The sequence below is a fragment of the Dermacentor albipictus genome, chromosome 7 (assembly GCF_038994185.2).
Source record: "Dermacentor albipictus isolate Rhodes 1998 colony chromosome 7, USDA_Dalb.pri_finalv2, whole genome shotgun sequence".
NCBI lineage: Eukaryota > Metazoa > Arthropoda > Arachnida > Ixodida > Ixodidae > Dermacentor > Dermacentor albipictus.
The window spans coordinates 128,878,115-128,895,702 of NC_091827.1; the positions used below are offsets into that span (position 1 = coordinate 128,878,115).

The following is a 17,588-nucleotide window of genomic DNA, read 5'->3' on the forward strand; positions in this document are numbered from 1 at the left end:
TCTGACTCTTTAATTTAGCTAATTTTAGTTGTTTAGATGATACGAATTTCGGCTAATACGAATATTTTCCGGGACCCCGTGCGATTCCTATCATCGAGATTCCACTGTAGCGAGGGAGAGTCATTAGTGGAGTTTGCAGAACGGAATAATTTGCGGCTAATGAATGCCTACTTCCGCAAGCGGGATAACCGAAAGTGAACGTGTAGGAGCCCGAATGGGGAGACTAGAAATGAAATAGACTTCATACTCTGCGCAAACCCTGGCATCATACAAGATGTGGATGTGCTCGGCAAGGTGTGCTGCAGTGACCATAGGATGGTAAGATCTTGAATTAGCCTAGACTTGAAGAGGGAACGGAAGAAACTGGTACATAAGAAGCCAATCAATGAGTTAGCAGTAAGAGGGAAAATGGAGGAATTCCAGATCAAGCTACACAACAGGTATTCGGCTTTAACTCAAGGAGAGGACCTTAGTGTTGAAGCAATGAACAAAAATCTGATGGGCATCATTAAGGAGTGTGCAATAGAAGTCGATGGTAACTTCTTTAGACAGGATACCGGTAAGCTATCGCAGGAGACGAAGGATCTGATTAAGAAACGCCAATGTATGAAAGCCTCTAACTCTACAGCTAGAATAGAACTTTCGAAGTCAATCGACAAGCGTAAGAGTGCTGACAAAAGGAAGTATAATATGGATAGAATTGAGCATGCTCTCAGGAACAGAGGAAGCCTTTAAGCAGTGAAGAAACTAGGAACAGGCAAGAATCAGATGTATGCGCTAAGAGACAAAGCCGGCAATATCATTACTAATATGGTTGAGACACTTCAAGTGGCTGAGGAGTTCGGTAGAGATTTATACAGTAACAGTGGCACCCACGACGATAATGGAAGAGGGAATAGTCCAGAGTAATTTGACACCCCACAAGTAACGTGGGAAGAAGTAAAGAAAGCCTTGGGATCTATGCAAAGGGGGAAGGCAGCTAAGGAGGATCAGGTAACAGCAGATTTGTTGAAGAGTGGTGGACAGATTGTTCTAGAAAAACTGGCCACCCTGTATACGCAATGCCTCATGACTTCGAGCGTGCCGGAATCTTGGAAGAACGCTAACATAATCCTAATCCATAAGAAAGGGGACGCCAAAGACTTGAAAAATTATAGACCGATCAGCTTACTGTCCGTTGCCTACAAAGTATTTACTAAGGTCATCGCAAGTAGAATCAGGAACACCTTAGACTTTGGTCAACCAAAGGACCAGGCAGGATTTCGTAAAGGCTACTCAACAATAGACCATATTCACACGTCAGAAGAATAAGAATAGGCTGGGGTGCATTTGGCAGGCATTCTCAGATCATGAACAGCAGGTTGCCATTATCCATCAAGAGAAAAGTGTATAGCAGCTGTGTCTTACCAGTACTCACGTACGGGGCAGAAACCTGGAGGCTTTGGAAAAGGGTTCTACTTAAGTTGAGGACTACGCAACGAGCTATGGAAAGAAGAATGATAGGTGTAACGTTAAGGGATAAGAAAAGGGCAGATTGGGTGAGGGAACAAACTCGTGTTAATGATATCTTAGTTGAAATCAAGAACAAAAAAAAAAGCATGGGCAGGACATGCGATGAGGAGGGAAGGTAACTGATGGTTATTAAGGGTTACGGACTGGATTCCAAGGGACGGGAAGCGTAGTTGGGGCCGGCCGAAGGTTAGGTGGGCGGATGAGATTAAGAAGTTTGCAGGGACGACATGGGCACAATTAGTACACCACCGGGGTAGTTGGAGAAGTATGGGAGAAGCCTTTGCCCTGCAGTGGGCGTAAGCAGGCTGCTGCTGCTGCTGATGATGATGACACTATCAATCAGGTGATGGAGAAATGTGCGGAATGTAACCAACCCTTATATATAGCTTTCATTGATTATGAGAAAGTGTTTGATTCAGTCGAAACCTCAGCAGTCATTCAGGCATTACGGAATCAGGGTGTAGACGAGCCATATGTAAAAATACTGAAGGATATCTATAGTGGCTCCACTGCCACCGTAGTCCTCCATAAATAAAGTGAGAAAATCTAATAAAAAGGGGCGTTAGGCAGGGGGATACGATCTCCCCAATGCTATTCACAGATTGTTTACAGGAGGTATTCAGAGACCTGGATTGGGAAGAATTATGTATAAGGGTTAGTGGAGAATAACTCAGTAACTTGCAATTCGCCGATGACATTGCCTTGCTTAGTAACTAAGGATACCAATTGAAATGCATGCTCACTGACCTGGGCAGGCAAAGCAGAAGGGTGGGTCTAAAAATTAATCTGCAGAAAACTAAAGTAATGTTTAACAGTCTCGGAAGAGAAGAGCAGTTTACGATAGGTAGCGAGGCACTGGAAGTGGTAAGGGAAAACGTCTACTTAGGATAGGTAGTGACCGCGGATGCGGATCATGAGACTGAAATAATCAGAAGAATAAGAATGGGCTGGGGTGCGTTTGGCAGGCATTCTCAGATCATGAACAGCAGGCTGCCATTATCCCTCAAGAGAAAAGTGTATAATAGCTGTGTCTTACCAGTACTCACCGACGGGGCAGAAACCTGGAGGCTTACGAAAAGGGTTCTAATTAAATTGAGAACAACGCAATGAGCTATGGAAAGAAGAATGATGGGTGTAACATTAGGGATAAGAAAAGAGCAGGTTGGGTGTAGGAACAAACGCGAGTGAATGACATCTTAGTTGAAATCAAGAAAAAGAAATGGGCATGGGCAGGACATGTAATGAGGAGGGAAGATAACCGATGGTTATTAAGGGTTACAGACTGGATTCCAAGGGAAGGGAAGCGTAGCAGGGGGCTGAAGAAAGTTAGGTGGGCGGATGAGATTAAGAAGTTTGCAGGGACGACATGGGCACAATTAGTACACCACCGGGGTAGTTGGAGAAGTATGGGAGAAGCCTTTGCCCTGCAGTGGGCGTAAGCAGGCTGCTGCTGCTGCTGATGATGATGACACTATCAATCAGGTGATGGAGAAATGTGCGGAATGTAACCAACCCTTATATATAGCTTTCATTGATTATGAGAAAGTGTTTGATTCAGTCGAAACCTCAGCAGTCATTCAGGCATTACGGAATCAGGGTGTAGACGAGCCATATGTAAAAATACTGAAGGATATCTATAGTGGCTCCACTGCCACCGTAGTCCTCCATAAATAAAGTGAGAAAATCTAATAAAAAGGGGCGTTAGGCAGGGGGATACGATCTCCCCAATGCTATTCACAGATTGTTTACAGGAGGTATTCAGAGACCTGGATTGGGAAGAATTATGTATAAGGGTTAATGGAGAATAACTCAGTAACTTGCAATTCGCCGATGACATTGCCTTGCTTAGTAACTAAGGATACCAATTGAAATGCATGCTCACTGACCTGGGCAGGCAAAGCAGAAGGGTGGGTCTAAAAATTAATCTGCAGAAAACTAAAGTAATGTTTAGCAGTCTCGGAAGAAAAGAGCAGTTTACGATAGGTAGCGAGGCACTGGAAGTGGTAAGGGAAAACGTCTACTTAGGATAGGTAGTGACCGCGGATGCGGATCATGAGACTGAAATAATCAGAAGAATAAGAATGGGCTGGGGTGCATTTGGCAGGCATTCTCAGATCATGAACAGCAGGCTGCCATTATCCCTCAAGAGAAAAGTGTATAATAGCTGTGTCTTACCAGTACTCACCGACGGGGCAGAAACCTGGAGGCTTACGAAAAGGGTTCTAATTAAATTGAGAACAACGCAATGAGCTATGGAAAGAAGAATGATGGGTGTAACATTAGGGATAAGAAAAGAGCAGGTTGGGTGTAGGAACAAACGCGAGTGAATGACATCTTAGTTGAAATCAAGAAAAAGAAATGGGCATGGGCAGGACATGTAATGAGGAGGGAAGATAACCGATGGTTATTAAGGGTTACAGACTGGATTCCAAGGGAAGGGAAGCGTAGCAGGGGGCTGAAGAAAGTTAGGTGGGCGGATGAGATTAAGAAGTTCGCAGGGACGACATGGCCACAATTAGTACATGATCGTGGTAGTTGGAGAAGTATGGGAGAGGCCTTTGCCCTGCAGTGGGCGTAGCCAGGCTGCTGCTGCTGCTGCTGCTGCTGCCGCCGTCGCCGCCGCCGCCGCCGAACTCGACGACGACAGCCACGTCACATCAACTTTGTAGAACTCATCATTCCGCAAAATTACTAACCCTGTCATGGTGCTCTTTGGCTATACCTGGCCTCTTTGCCACTAAAGAACACACATTCATTCCGGAATGCAGGAATTACTGCAGAAAAATAAATATAAGCAAATGGAATGTTGTGAGCTAGCTGCCTTGCTGATCTAGATTGGTAATTGGGGCTGAATCATCACTTATTTTAATTATGGGTAGGTGTGACACTTGCCAATCACCTACTTTATTTGTTGCTCTGATTAAGTTGCTACTTCAGGCACTGTATGCACAATTGTGCATGCCAAGAGTTCACCAAAGCAAGAGTACTGATGACAACTGTGAATACATCTTGAAACACTTCTGATTGTAGTTATGCTGATAGTAAATTGAGTTGGAAGGTATGGGCTGTGATATCGAGTGGAGTCGTCTGGCAGATACTGGCTGAGCTGTGATAGTGTGAATGGTGCCTGGCATCTCCTGCTAGCCGGTACTTGTTTACGTGTGTGTGTATGATGCAGATATCTCATGGTTTCATCGCAGTCATAAGTGGTCATTTGACAGTCACTTGGCTTTGCACTCTATTCTCTGCACTGCAATAAAATTTGTGATTGCATGTGTTGTCCACATAATGTGTGATGATCGTTCCCTTCGTTTGTCACAATCATTTAAATTTTATTGCTGCATTGTCATTCAAGTACTCATCTTAAATGAAGTGGTGAGTGCGATACCTGAATGCAGCATTTCAATGATTCTTTGTAGTGATGTGATGACCATTCCACAATCTTTGTGATACCTTAAAACATGAACGAGGTTGTGTGAGATCACTCAGCAGTAGGAAAGAAAATATTAAGCCCTTGTATGATGTCACAAAGTACAATTGATCTTAGGCGTATAATTGCACAACTTTCACTTTGTGGTTACACGACCATCCTTAGCTGTTCATGAGGTTCCCTTCTATTATGTGGATATCCCACTACCCTAAATAATTTTGCATCGCAAGGAAATTTTTGCACTTTAATGCTTTGTCTGCTGAAAAAGGGAAGCAGTAATGGAGTATTACAAGAGGATCATGAGTAACATTGCCATCGCTCGTCACAGCATGTGATAAACATTAGTTTCTGGTGGCTAATGCACTGTTTAGCATGCTGTTGATGGCTTGGCAGAAGGTAGTGGCCGGTGTTTTCACAAATAGCAAAAACAATGTAATAAGGTTGCCTTCAAAATAATTGCAAATTATTCCCATCATTATCATGCATGTGATAACTAAAAAAACATTCTTGTGCTAAAATGCAATGTTCTTACTCGTACCGCAAAAAAAAAAAAAAATAGACACTCATAAAGCCACATTACAATCCTGCCTCTGTAATGTCACTCAGTGGCGTTCCTTGTTTAACTTAGTTACTATCTTGCATTTGACAGAGAAATGAAAAATAAGTAAAGGTAGGTTTTTTTATTTAATACACTTTGTTCACTTTCTTTATCACATAGTGAGTGCCAGGGTCACTTCAAGCACACAGTGCTTGCTAGGTGACCAGACAGGGCTGGAACATCTTTGTATAAATTAAAAGCATGTAACAACAGTAAGCTCTGTTATATTGCTTGCAAACTGCTGCGAGAACAGGAGAGACTTAAAACACAACCTTCTTGCACGGCTAGCCCTTCAGACTGATCTTTATTTTATTTTGAATGCAGAGCTCACGCCTCTCCTGCCTCCTCTTCTTTTGCTGGCACCGCGTGTTCCGTGGGCAGATTTCGCCACAGGGCCCCCCCGCCTGGAGAGATGGAGGCTTTTTGCGAGTGAACGCACTTGTAACGTCGAGGGGCTGGAGAAAGTGATGGCGGGGGAGTAGGAAGTGGAGAAAATGAGCCAATGGCAAAACTGAATGGCAGTGTTGTTGATGAAAGAAGGTTTGAATCTGTCAGCGGAAACAACTGTTGCCTTGTCACCGACGTTAATTGTGAAGTGTGTCAGCTTGTGGTCTAAAACAAGGTAAAGTCCGATATGTAGAGGCTCCAGCGACCACCGAGTGGCATCGGTTCGCAGAAAAACATGGGATGTCATATTCATGTCCTTGAAGTTGAAGGGTGGTTCTGCATTCTTGTGGTGAGGCTAGATGGGTCTAAGCGTGGTGAACGAGTGTTGCAATTGTTGGAGGAATGAGGGTGCATCCCAGGTTGTGGAAAGGGAGAGGAGCTCGACAAATTCGGCTGGTGGATGCAGGGTGGTACCATAAAAAAGTGGGGCTGGGAAACTCTGGAAGTCCTCCTTAAAAACAGCACGGAGACCCAAAAGTACTACTGGAAGGATGTCAACTCATTTTGCTGAGTCGCCATGGGACATGAGTGACGCCTTAAGTTGTCTGTGTACACGCTCAACAAGTCCGTTGGCCTGCAGGTAATGTGCAGTTGTTTTGATGTGATGTGGGTTGAGGTGGTTAGTAAGTTGTCAGAAGTGTGCACTCTGTCTGCCTCTGATAAGTGCCGATAGTTATAACTTGGATGGGACGCTGAATTAGGATATCCATGTTCTTTTAAGGGCATCTAGCAGCAGTTTCTGCAGTGATGTCTGGAAGTGGCATGACTTCAGGCTACCAAGTAAAATGGTTGACCATGGTTAAGGAGTAGCGATTTTGTTTTGAAGGAGTAACAGGTCCCGATGATATTGTTATGGAAAGATGAACGAAGAGAGAAAGAAGATCGCGAGACGGTGGCTGCTGCGGGTTGTTGGTGGTCAGCCATCCTAACTACTCAGACTCATTTTGTATATATATTGTAAATATAATCTTCTATACTCCCAACACCCCTGTAACGTATTGGTGAGAGGTTCGGGGTACCACAGCTGGAAATGGAGCTCCGCAGAGGACATCGCATCACCGTCCGCATTATGAATGACAGTGAGCACTCGGAATCAACGTCGTTGCCGCCTCCTACGTCACCGTCGCATGCTACGTCGCTGTCACCTTCGGTTGTTGTTGTGCAACCCAAGGATCCTGGAACTTTCTGCGGGACCGATGGCGCTGACGTTGAAGAGTGGGTGGCCATGTACGAACGTGCGAGTGGAATCGACAGATGGGACCCTACACTTATGCTAGCTATCCTGTTGTTCTACCTAAGAGGCACGGTAAAGGTGTGGTATGAAAACCACGAAAAGGAGCTAACCAGCTGGGACCAATGCAAAGAGAAATTGACAGAGTTTGGCAAACCAGCCAGCCGTAAAATTGCCGAAAGCAGGAACTGGCCTTCCGTGCCCAATCCCGCATCGAATCCTATGTCTCATACATCCAGGACCTGCTGGCACTTTGTCGTAAGGCTGATCACGACATGACAGAAGCTGAGAAGGTCGGGCACGTGCTTAAGGGCATTGCTGATGATGCGTTTAATCTGCTCATGTGCAAAAGCTGCTCTACAGTTGTTGCAATCATTACCATTCACCAGACTTCCCAATATTGCTGCAACTTTGACGTGTGAAGATCAATGCACACAGCAGCATGCATCGCCATCAGAGGATGTGGTGTGATTCATTAGGCATCAACTGGCAGCTATAGTGCCCGCAGCTTTCTGTTCGTGTAGCCCTGATGTTACCACATTTTCAGTTCCTCTCATACAATCCATCGTTTGCTAGGAACATGAAAAAATTGTTTTACATTCTGTGTGTGCTTTCGCCCATCCCAGAGCTAACGAACGCCCTTTCACTATTTTCACTCCACCCCGACGCTTCTCTCCGTGTTATCGCAACTTGACTGAATGGAGAACTGTGGACGACTAGCCGATATGTTTCACCTGTCGCCGCATTGGTCATGTCGCCCGATACTGTCGAAACTTGTGGTCCTCAATACCTCGCATGCCAACCAAACTGAGCCGTTTTGATGGAATTGCCCACAATGTTTCGCCCACCGCCGAGTCTAACGGCGCCGACGACTCTGCTAGGAACATGTAGTACAGCCGCTCACCATCAACGCGCGGACGCCAGTCTTGTTCACCGCAAACACATCGGCCATCTTCCAGTTCGCCGCAGCCACGTCACCTTTCGTCTCCTGTGGCTTTTGGCCATACCCTTCCGGAAAACTAATACCTCTGTCAAGCGGGCGAGTTAAGTGCACTTAAAGGGAGTGCATTTTGGGACCTTGAGTGACATTTTAGGCTATGCGGTGCTAAACGGAAAAACAGAGTGCACTCACACTAAAAAAAAAAGACAAAAAATTGCGACAGTTTAAAACCATGTTTTTTGATGATGTACATTAAAATAAAAAAAAACTTCTAAAAAGCGATTGCTTTAGTTGTATTATAAACAAAAAAACTATAGTAATCTATATTTACTCAACAAAGAACAAAAGTATTTTTATCATAACAGTGTTGCAAGTCAAAGCCGGCCAAGACGAATGCCTAGCCAACACAGAACAAGATGGTGGCATGCGACGAGTCGGCATTTCATCCTGCCTCAACAGAATATCAGCGAGGTATGCTCTGATTATTTAGGTAAAAGCTGTTGAACAGCTAGAATAAGCTTCTGTGTCCTTTTTCTATGTATTACCTCTTGTACCGTTTAACCCGTTGGCGGCGAGGCTACGTACTCGACCAGCAAAGTGCGTTCCGTGAATGCACTCCGACCGGAGTGCACTCTTCTGCAAGTACACTCAGCTTGCAGCATTTAGATTTGGGAAAGTATATTAAAACCGAGTACACTCTCCGTAGGTGCACTTAAATTGTCCGCTTGACAGGGGTATAAGAAATGCAGCCCTCGAAGGTCGTGCTGCATTGCCTACTACCGCAGCAAAGCCTCTGTTTGTGCCCACAAGGAGAAGTGTAATAGACGTTAAAATAGACCGCATACCTGTTCATGCGCTCGTTGACACCAGAGACCATGTATCTGTGATGAAAGCTAGCCTACGTAGACGTTTAAAAAACGTCCTCACCCCAGCAGCTGCCCGAATGCTTAGTGTGGCCGACAACGGCATGCTGGTTGTTCTTGGAATGTGTGCTGCACGCTTAATAATAGCTAGCCGCCGTACTTCTGTTCTCATTTCTCTGATCGACAACTGCCCTCACGACGTTATCGTTGGATTGGACTTTTTATCCACTCATTCTGCTCTCAGCGACTGCATGACCGCGATTCTTCAGTTGGAACTGCCTCAACTCGCCGATGCTCCGAGCACCGCTCCACCGCACTTGTGGTAGCTTCACGATGTGCGTCTGTCACTCGAGGCAGTTACGTCACTTTGACCGCCCAGCCACAGGTCCCTAATGGTGAATATGTGCTGCACCTCATCATCGACATACTTTTGAACCGGAATGTTGCTGTTTCGCATACGTTGGTCGCGGTTACTAACAACGATGTCGTTCTACCGCTTCTGAATTTCAGCCTGCGCCCTCAAGTGATTTCGGCCGGCATGTTCTTGGCCACCGTTTCTAGTGGTTCTGAATTTGACATTGAGAGTCTGAATGCCGAGAGTGGCTTATTAGCGCTAATTGCAGCTGACAGCTCTGGTTCCTTAACTGATGACATCGCGAAAATGATTGCACCTGACCTCGCCTCTGCACAGGCCAGAGACATACGTCACCTGCTTGAATCATACAGGGACATATTCGATTTTGGCGACCGGCCTTTAGGCCAAACATCTGTCGTTCACCACTGCATAAACACTGGAGACACGAATCGTATTCGTCTGTGTCCCTATCGGGTATTGCATGCTGAACGTCGAGTCATCCAATAAGAAGTGGACAAAATGCTCCGCAATGGCGTCATCGAGCCATCAGCCAGCCATTGGGCTTCGCCTGTCGTCCTTGTGAAAAAGAAAGGTGATACCTGGAGTTTTTTCATCGATTATCGCCACTTAAATAAGATCACGCCAAAGGACGTCTACCCGCTACCACGCATCAATGACAGCTTGGACTGCTTGCACGGAGCTAAATACTTCTCGGCCATCGATCTTCAATCCAGCTACCGGCAGATTTCAGTTTATCAAATGGACCATGAGAAGGCTGCCTTCATCACGCCAGATGGCTTATATCAGTTCAAAGTCATGCCCTTTGGCCTATGCAATGCTCTTGCGACATTTGAACGCATGATGGACTCTCTTCTGCGAGGCTACAAATGGACCACCTGTCTTTGTTACCTTGACGACGTTATTGTTTTTTCTCCCATGTTCGGCAGCCACCTTACCCGACTTGCTGCAATTCTTGTGGCCTTTTGAAAAGCTGGCCTTCAACTGAACTCCACGATATGTCAATTTGGGCGCCGTCAGATTAACATGTTGTCACACCTCGTTGATGCATCCGGTGTCCAACCAGATCCGGAAAAAGTTTGTGCTGTACACAGTTTTCCTGTGCCATGTTCTGCGTCTGACGTGTGCTGCTTCGTTGGTTTGTGTTCTTAGTTTCGCCGCTTTGTCATAAACTTTGCCGACGTTGCTCGACCTTTGACAGACCTTCTTAAGAAGAACACGCTATTCTCATGGGGCCTGGAGCAGGCTCATGCATTTGCCATTCTCATTGGGTTTCTGGCCACCCCTCCCATACTTGCCCACTTTGATCCATCTGCACCGACCGAAGTCCACATTGACGCAAGCGGCCACGGCATCGGTGCTGTTCTCGCCCAACAGCAAAATGGTATAGAGTGCATGATAGCTTATTCCAGCCACCTGCTGTCACCTGCGGAGAGAAATTACTCCATCATTGAGCGGGAGTGCTTGGCTTTAGTTTGGGCTGTCGCCAAGTACCGGCCATATGTGTACGGCCGTTACAGACCACCATGCCCTCTGCTGGCTATCTTCCCTCCGGGACCCCACAGGATGGCTTGGTCGCTGGGCTTTGTGGCTCCAGGAATTTTCATTTGTTGTCAACTACTCGGTCTGTCAACTCAGTCTGGACGTCTACACAGGGTTACTGACTGCCTCTCGCATCACCCCGTGGATCCTCCTGATCCTGTTGTGCATGATCCGGTGACCTGCGTGATGGCTTTGCCTGACATGACCGACATGTGCGCTGAACAACGCGATGCATCCTTACAGTCCATCATCACCGGAGTGCAATCTGGCAGCACCGATGGCAGCATGTTCGTGCTGCATGCATCATCCTCTACCGCCACAATATCAACTCTGACGGCCCTGAGTTGCTGCTTGCCCTTCCTCGTCATCTGTGACCCGTCGTTCTCGAACAACATCACGATGCGCTGATGCCGGGACACCTTGGAGTTTTGCGCACATACGACCGCGTACTATGCCGGTTCTTCTGGCCGGGTCTCTACTGCTCTGTGCGTCATTATGTAGAAACTTGCGAATCGTGTCAGCGCCGGAAGAAACCTCCCCATGCACCTGTCGGACGACTCCATCCCAATGAAGTTCCCTCTGAACCGTTCTTTCACGTAGGCCTTGACCTGCTTGGCCTTTTTCTGACAACGACGAGAGGGAACAAGTGGATCGCGGTCGCTACTGATTACGCGACACGCTACGCGATAACAAAGGCGTTGCTGACTAGTTGCGCAACTGACGTCGCCGATTTTCTCCTTCATGATGTCATTCTCCAGCACGGTGCACCTCAACAGTTACTGTATTTACTCGCATAATGATCGCACTTTTTTGTCAGAAAAATTGATGCAAAACCAGGGGTGCGATCATTATGCAAGTCAAATTTCCCGCGAAAAGAAAAATTTTTTTTTCATCCCACGTCTGCTGCGGGACAACAAAACAAAAATGATGGCCGGCAGAGCAAGCTGAACGTGCCGAACGCTATCTTTTTTCTTCTCGTGAGTACATTACATGCATTGAAACAGTTTCTTCCGTATCAGTAATGAATAATATGCGTAGTTAATATCGCAAGTTTGTGGCAATAACGTAGCCATGTCCACTTTGATGGGACAGAAACGGATGGGCGCGCTTAGCTGCCAGTGACACAGAAACACATGGCGGGCATGCTGCGAAAACTGCGGCATTTGTCATCACTACTATCCTAATGCGGCACATTTCCACTAAGGGCGCGTGAATTTCTTAGCTGTGTTACAAGCGTCGGCGTATGAATATGGTACACTTTTAACCTATCAGTCTATCAGTGTAAACGATTTGTTGCGTGCCCTCGAGTGCAGATGAGAAGAATCAAAAGGCGCCTTTTTTGTTGTTTTGACCACAACTATTATAAAGCCTACACATAATAAAGGCAAGTTTGATCGCAGCTTTTTTTTAGTCATGGAAGTGCGGAAAGTGATGAAAGTAATGAAATGAGGCATCTACTTTAGAATGTTCGGTGCATGCAGACTGCTTGGTTTGTCTTGAAGAGTCATTCGCGTAGCATTCGACAGAGGGTAAGCGCGATCATTATTAGCTAGACTTCGCGCACGACATATCGCTGCGGCAAGTTCGGGGTGCGATCACTACATGGGAAATTTTAAAAAATCTAATTTTGATGACAAAATTCAGGGGTGCGACCATTACACGAGTGTGATCATTATGCGAGTAATTATTGTACTTACAGTCGGCGGCTGCTCGTTCTTGTCTCGACTTGTTGACGACCTCCTCCGCTCTTGTGCCACTGAGCACAAGCTCTGCACCGCCTATTACCCACAAACAAATGGTCTTACGGAACGTCTCAACTGAACACTCACAGAGATCCTGTCGATGTACGTTTTCAACGATTGCCGTGACTGCGATGCCACGGTGGCCTACGTGACATTCGCTTATAACTCGTCCCGACATGACACCGCAGGATATTCACCCTTCTTTTTTGTATGATCGCAACCCCACATTGCCCTTTGACACCATCCTAGCTTGTGTGCCCCACATTGCTACTGAGTACGCTCGTGAAGTCATTGATCGCGCTGACATGGTGCGTCAAGTCACCCGATCTTGCTTATTAGCCTCACAGCATCTTCAAAAAGAGCGTTACGACCGCTGCCATCGCGATGCTCAGTTCGTCCCTGGTGCTTGGGTGCTGCTTTGGTCACCATGTCCTCGGGTCGCAGGGTGTCTACCAACTGGGAAAACCGGGAATTCTCAGGGATTTCGAGTAGTCTGGAAAAACTCAGGGAAAACTCAGAGAATTTGTGCCTCTATCAGGGAAAAGTAGCTGTAATTTTATTGAAAGGGTCGAAAGTCACGGTAATGCTGGCGTGAGTAACAGCCAGGAATCGTAATGAATCGTCTTTGGCGCCCTGTGGTCGGCTGGAGGAGGTGACAGTGTGCTGTCAACGACCGACTTTTCCGATTTCCGATAAATTGGACGTCTACGCGGCACCGCCACGTACCCGTTAGAGTCAATATATCAGAACGTCTGAAATTTCGGACGCAAGAACAGTTTGCCGTCCGATTTTCTGGACGTTTTGACGTGACTGCAGGGGCGAAACGGCATTAATCAAAGTCACCACCACTGCCATTTTGATTACTTCATCGCCTCGAATAGATCAGCTGGCAGCCGTAGCCACGACTGTGGCAACGCTAGGCCTAGCTGCTTCGGCGTTCGCTGTGAAGCTTCTTGCCGTTGGGTGCCATGTTTTTTATCGAAAGAATTCGCTACTGTCAGCAATGGCACGGATTCCACCGTTGTAGTCCTCGCGATTGGCTTAGAAGCTTGGAAAGCACGGTGCATTGCATAATGCCGGTTCTCGAAAGTCAGCTTCGCCTTCGTACAGAAAAGTTACTTGGTAAAGCATATGCAAGAGTATTGCAGTGAAGCATAACACGCGTGGAAAGGGGCTATTGCCACGGGACAGAGTATGTATTCCTTAATTATACATGCATGCACCCGGTATTTCCTGTCACAGTACGAGCACCAATATGCCTAATACATGTACCGACAGGCCTTCAGAGCGTTTTCGAATGTGCTTGTGGCGGTTTGAACCCTTAAGGGCAGTAAATGACAACCATTTATTTTTTTCAACTGGCCGATTTTTTGGATGTTTTCACGCCCCCTAGGAAGCTAAAAAAAATTGGGCATGAACTGTAAAACAGACCAAGCAGATGCTTCAAATGGTCCATGGGACGAATGAGTGGCGGAAGGAAGACAAGAACATAAAGTACCTACGCATTGAGGAATGGACGGGAAAAGAAGCGGGCTGCCGCCATATTGAAGGAGCTTGAGCTCAAAAAACAAAGTGTTGGCGGATGCCGAGGTGCAGGTGTCCCTGATCCAAACCAATATAAACTCTTTAAAGCAGTGAAACACAACACTGAGGTGTCGTGGGTGTGCTGAGAGTATGTTAGAACAGTTGATGTTGGCTTACGAGCTGTTGAGAAAAAATCCCAATTGTGACAAAGTTCGGGCCTCATACCACTGAGCTTGCTATCAGTTGATAGAAATAGCTCATATTTGAAAAGATTTTCTTCTATATGTATCTCCTTTTTATTCGTATTTGAGAATGTCCGACTCAATTTTCATTTTTTTAAAGACATTTTATTTGCTGTGCATTTTACCAACCCCTCCCTTTATCCTATTTTTGAATAACATAAACACTACTCCTCACTATTCAAATTGGATTAAGACGTTCTTTTAAAAAAAAATTTTTCATATGCTTACTAGAGAGTGACAGCCTATAGGGCAATAATGGTTTCAGCCCGTCTTGACATAAAACATAGTTCTGCATCACTCGGGGAATTTTGCGAAGGCACTCAGGGAAAAGCTGGAAAACTCAGGGAATTTGGAAATGTCAACTTGGTAGACACCCTGGGGTCGGCTTCTCCCAGAAGCTTCTCTCTCGCTACACAGGGCCTTATCAAGTCCTATGTCAAGTTAATGACGTCAATTACGAGATTGCGCCATTACAGTTTGATCCATCCTCAAGTCTGCCGCCTATTGACGTCGTCCACGTTTTGTGGCTGCAGCCGTACTTCACTCGCAGTTCTTCGATTATCATGCACCGAGACGGTGCTTCACCACCCGGGGGTCCTGCTAAGGAAGGATGAATAAAGAGAAGAAGATATGAAACGCTGGCTGCTGCGAGTTGTTTGTGGTCAGCCATCTTAACTATTCAGACCCATTTTGTGTATATATTGTAAATATTGTTATGTGCGGAAAGACACAGACGAAAAAGGCTACTTACACGCTATTTACACTAGAGCCAGGCAGCCAGGCTGATGCTCGCTTGTGCCAAGGGCACCGACCAACTTCATCGTTCTTGCAGCGGCTCATCTCTTGAGCATAGCTCGATGATATCGTAATACTACCACCTGGCGGCAAAAGCACCGTCATGGTGCTGTTAAACATCCAAGGTGCATGGAGAGTTGTAGTGCTTGAGTCGGGCAACATCGACAATGTCACTGTTTGTCACAGCGGAGGACGTGGTGGGCGTGGGTAGAACGATTTCATAGGTGACATCGGTCACTTTGCGGAGCACGCAATATGAACCTCTGTAACAGGAAAGCAGTTTTTCACAAAGGCCGACTTTACGCGATGGTGACCAAAGCAACATGAGGGTGCCAGGCACAAATGGACATCACGGTGACGGAGGTCGTAGTGTTGTTTCAGCTTGTCTTGAGACGCTTGTAGATGAGTGCGTGCAAGTTGGCGAGCATGGTCAGCATGGGCAATTGCATCACGGGCATAATCGCTAGTTGAAGCTGTGGCGGACGGAAGCACAGTGTTCAGTGGTAGCGTCGGTTCGCGGCCATACGAGACGTAAAATGGGGAAAAGCCAGCAGTATCGAGACGGGAAGAGTTGTATTCAAAGGTAATGTAAGGTAGAGCCAGGTCCTAGTCACGGGCGTCGTCTGAAACTTATTTGGACAGCATGTCTGTAAGGGTGCGGTTCAAACGCTCAGTGAGGACGTTCGTTTGGGGCTGGTAGGAGTTGGTAAACTTATGCTGTATTGAGCAGGCACGCCTGATGTCGTCGATGACTTTGGCCAAAAACGTATGGCCACGGTGTGTTAGCAATTGACACGGAGCACCGTGCATCAAAATGATATCATGTAGGAGGAAGTCCGCAACATCAGTTGCGCAACTGGTCGGAAGAGCATGGGTTACGGCGTAGCAAGTCGGGTAGTCCGCCGCGACTGCAACCCACTTGTTTCCTGATGTTGTTTCCGGAAATAGGCCGAGAAGGTCTAATCTGACATGATGGAAGGGCTCGGCAGGGATGTCGAGCAGCTGCAGGTAACCAGCAGGGAGCAGGGAAGGCTTCTTGCATCGTTGGCAAAGTTCACAAGCGGTGACGTACCGTCGTACGGAACGGGCGAGGCCCAGCCAGAAGAAATGGCGACGTACACAGTCATAGGTTCGAGATACGCCGAGGTGCCGTGCGGTTGGTGTGTCGTGAAGCTCTTCTAGAGGGGTGGAGCGAAGGTGTTTAGGTATTACGAGTAATAGCTCAGAGCCATCTGGATGAAGGTTACGACGGTACAGAGTACCGTCGCGGAGGATGAAGAGGCGTAGAGCAGCATCAGCCGGAGATCGTTCAAAACGGTCAATGAGGGCTCTGATGTAGGCGTCACGGCGTTGCTCGTCGGCGAATTGAAGCAGCTGGGATACAGAGAATACGCAAGAAGCACTTGCAATATTGGAGGAGTCAGATTCGTCAACAGGGTATCACGACGAACTGTCAGCGTCTTGGTGCAGGCGGCCAGACTTGTACACCACGGAATATGAAAATTCTTGTAGCCTCAAAGCCCATCGACCAAGTCGGCCTGTAGGATCTTTTAGCGATGAGAGCCAGCAGAGAGCATGATGGTCAGTGACTACGAAAAAAGGGTGACTGTAAAGGTAAGGACGGAACTTCGCAACCACCCAGACAACAGCAAGGCATTCTCGTTCCGTAATGGAATAGTTGCGCTCCGATGGTGCTAGGAGGCAGCTCGCATAAGCACTAACGCGATCCTTGCCACACTGACGCTGGGCTAAGACGGCACCTACGCATGACCGCTGGCATCTATACGTAATTCATTAGGGGCATCAGGGTCGAAGGGGGCGAGAATGGCTGGTGAGGTTAGAAGAGTGACGAGATGAGAGAAGGCGGCGGCTTCGGCAGTACCCCACGAGAATTGTACGCCTTTCTTCAAAAGATTAGCTAGGGGCCTAGCAATTGTCGCAAAATCTGGAACAAAACGAGGAAAGTACGAGCACAGCCCTACAGAACTTCTAACGTCTGCGGCTGTCTTCGGTACCGGAAACTCTCGGACAGCGCGAGTTTTGTCGGGATCAGGCTGTAATCCGGAAGTGTCAACGAGCTGGCCCAGAAGAGTAGTTTGTCGGTGGCCAAAACGACATTTGGATGAGTTAAGTTGTAGCTTCGCCTTTCGAAATACATCAAGTATTGGTAGTATTGGTATTGGTAGAACTGGTAGAGCATTGCACGCGAAATGCGAAGGTTGTGGGTTCGGTTCCCACCTGCGGCTAGTTGTTTTTTCATCCACTTTAATTTCCAGTAATTTGTCCTTTCATCATTTCATTTATTAAGCCCAAGTAATTTCCCCTATGTTGTCCTTGGTGTCAGTGTTT

General features: G+C 46.8%; 1 protein-coding gene across 2 annotated transcripts in view; it reads left to right on the forward strand.

Moving 5' to 3' along the window:
• Syx5 (syntaxin 5) overlaps window positions 1-17,588 on the forward strand; it is a 292,245-nt gene that overhangs the window by 160,869 nt on the left and 113,788 nt on the right. The gene's annotated exons all lie outside the window — the stretch shown is intronic.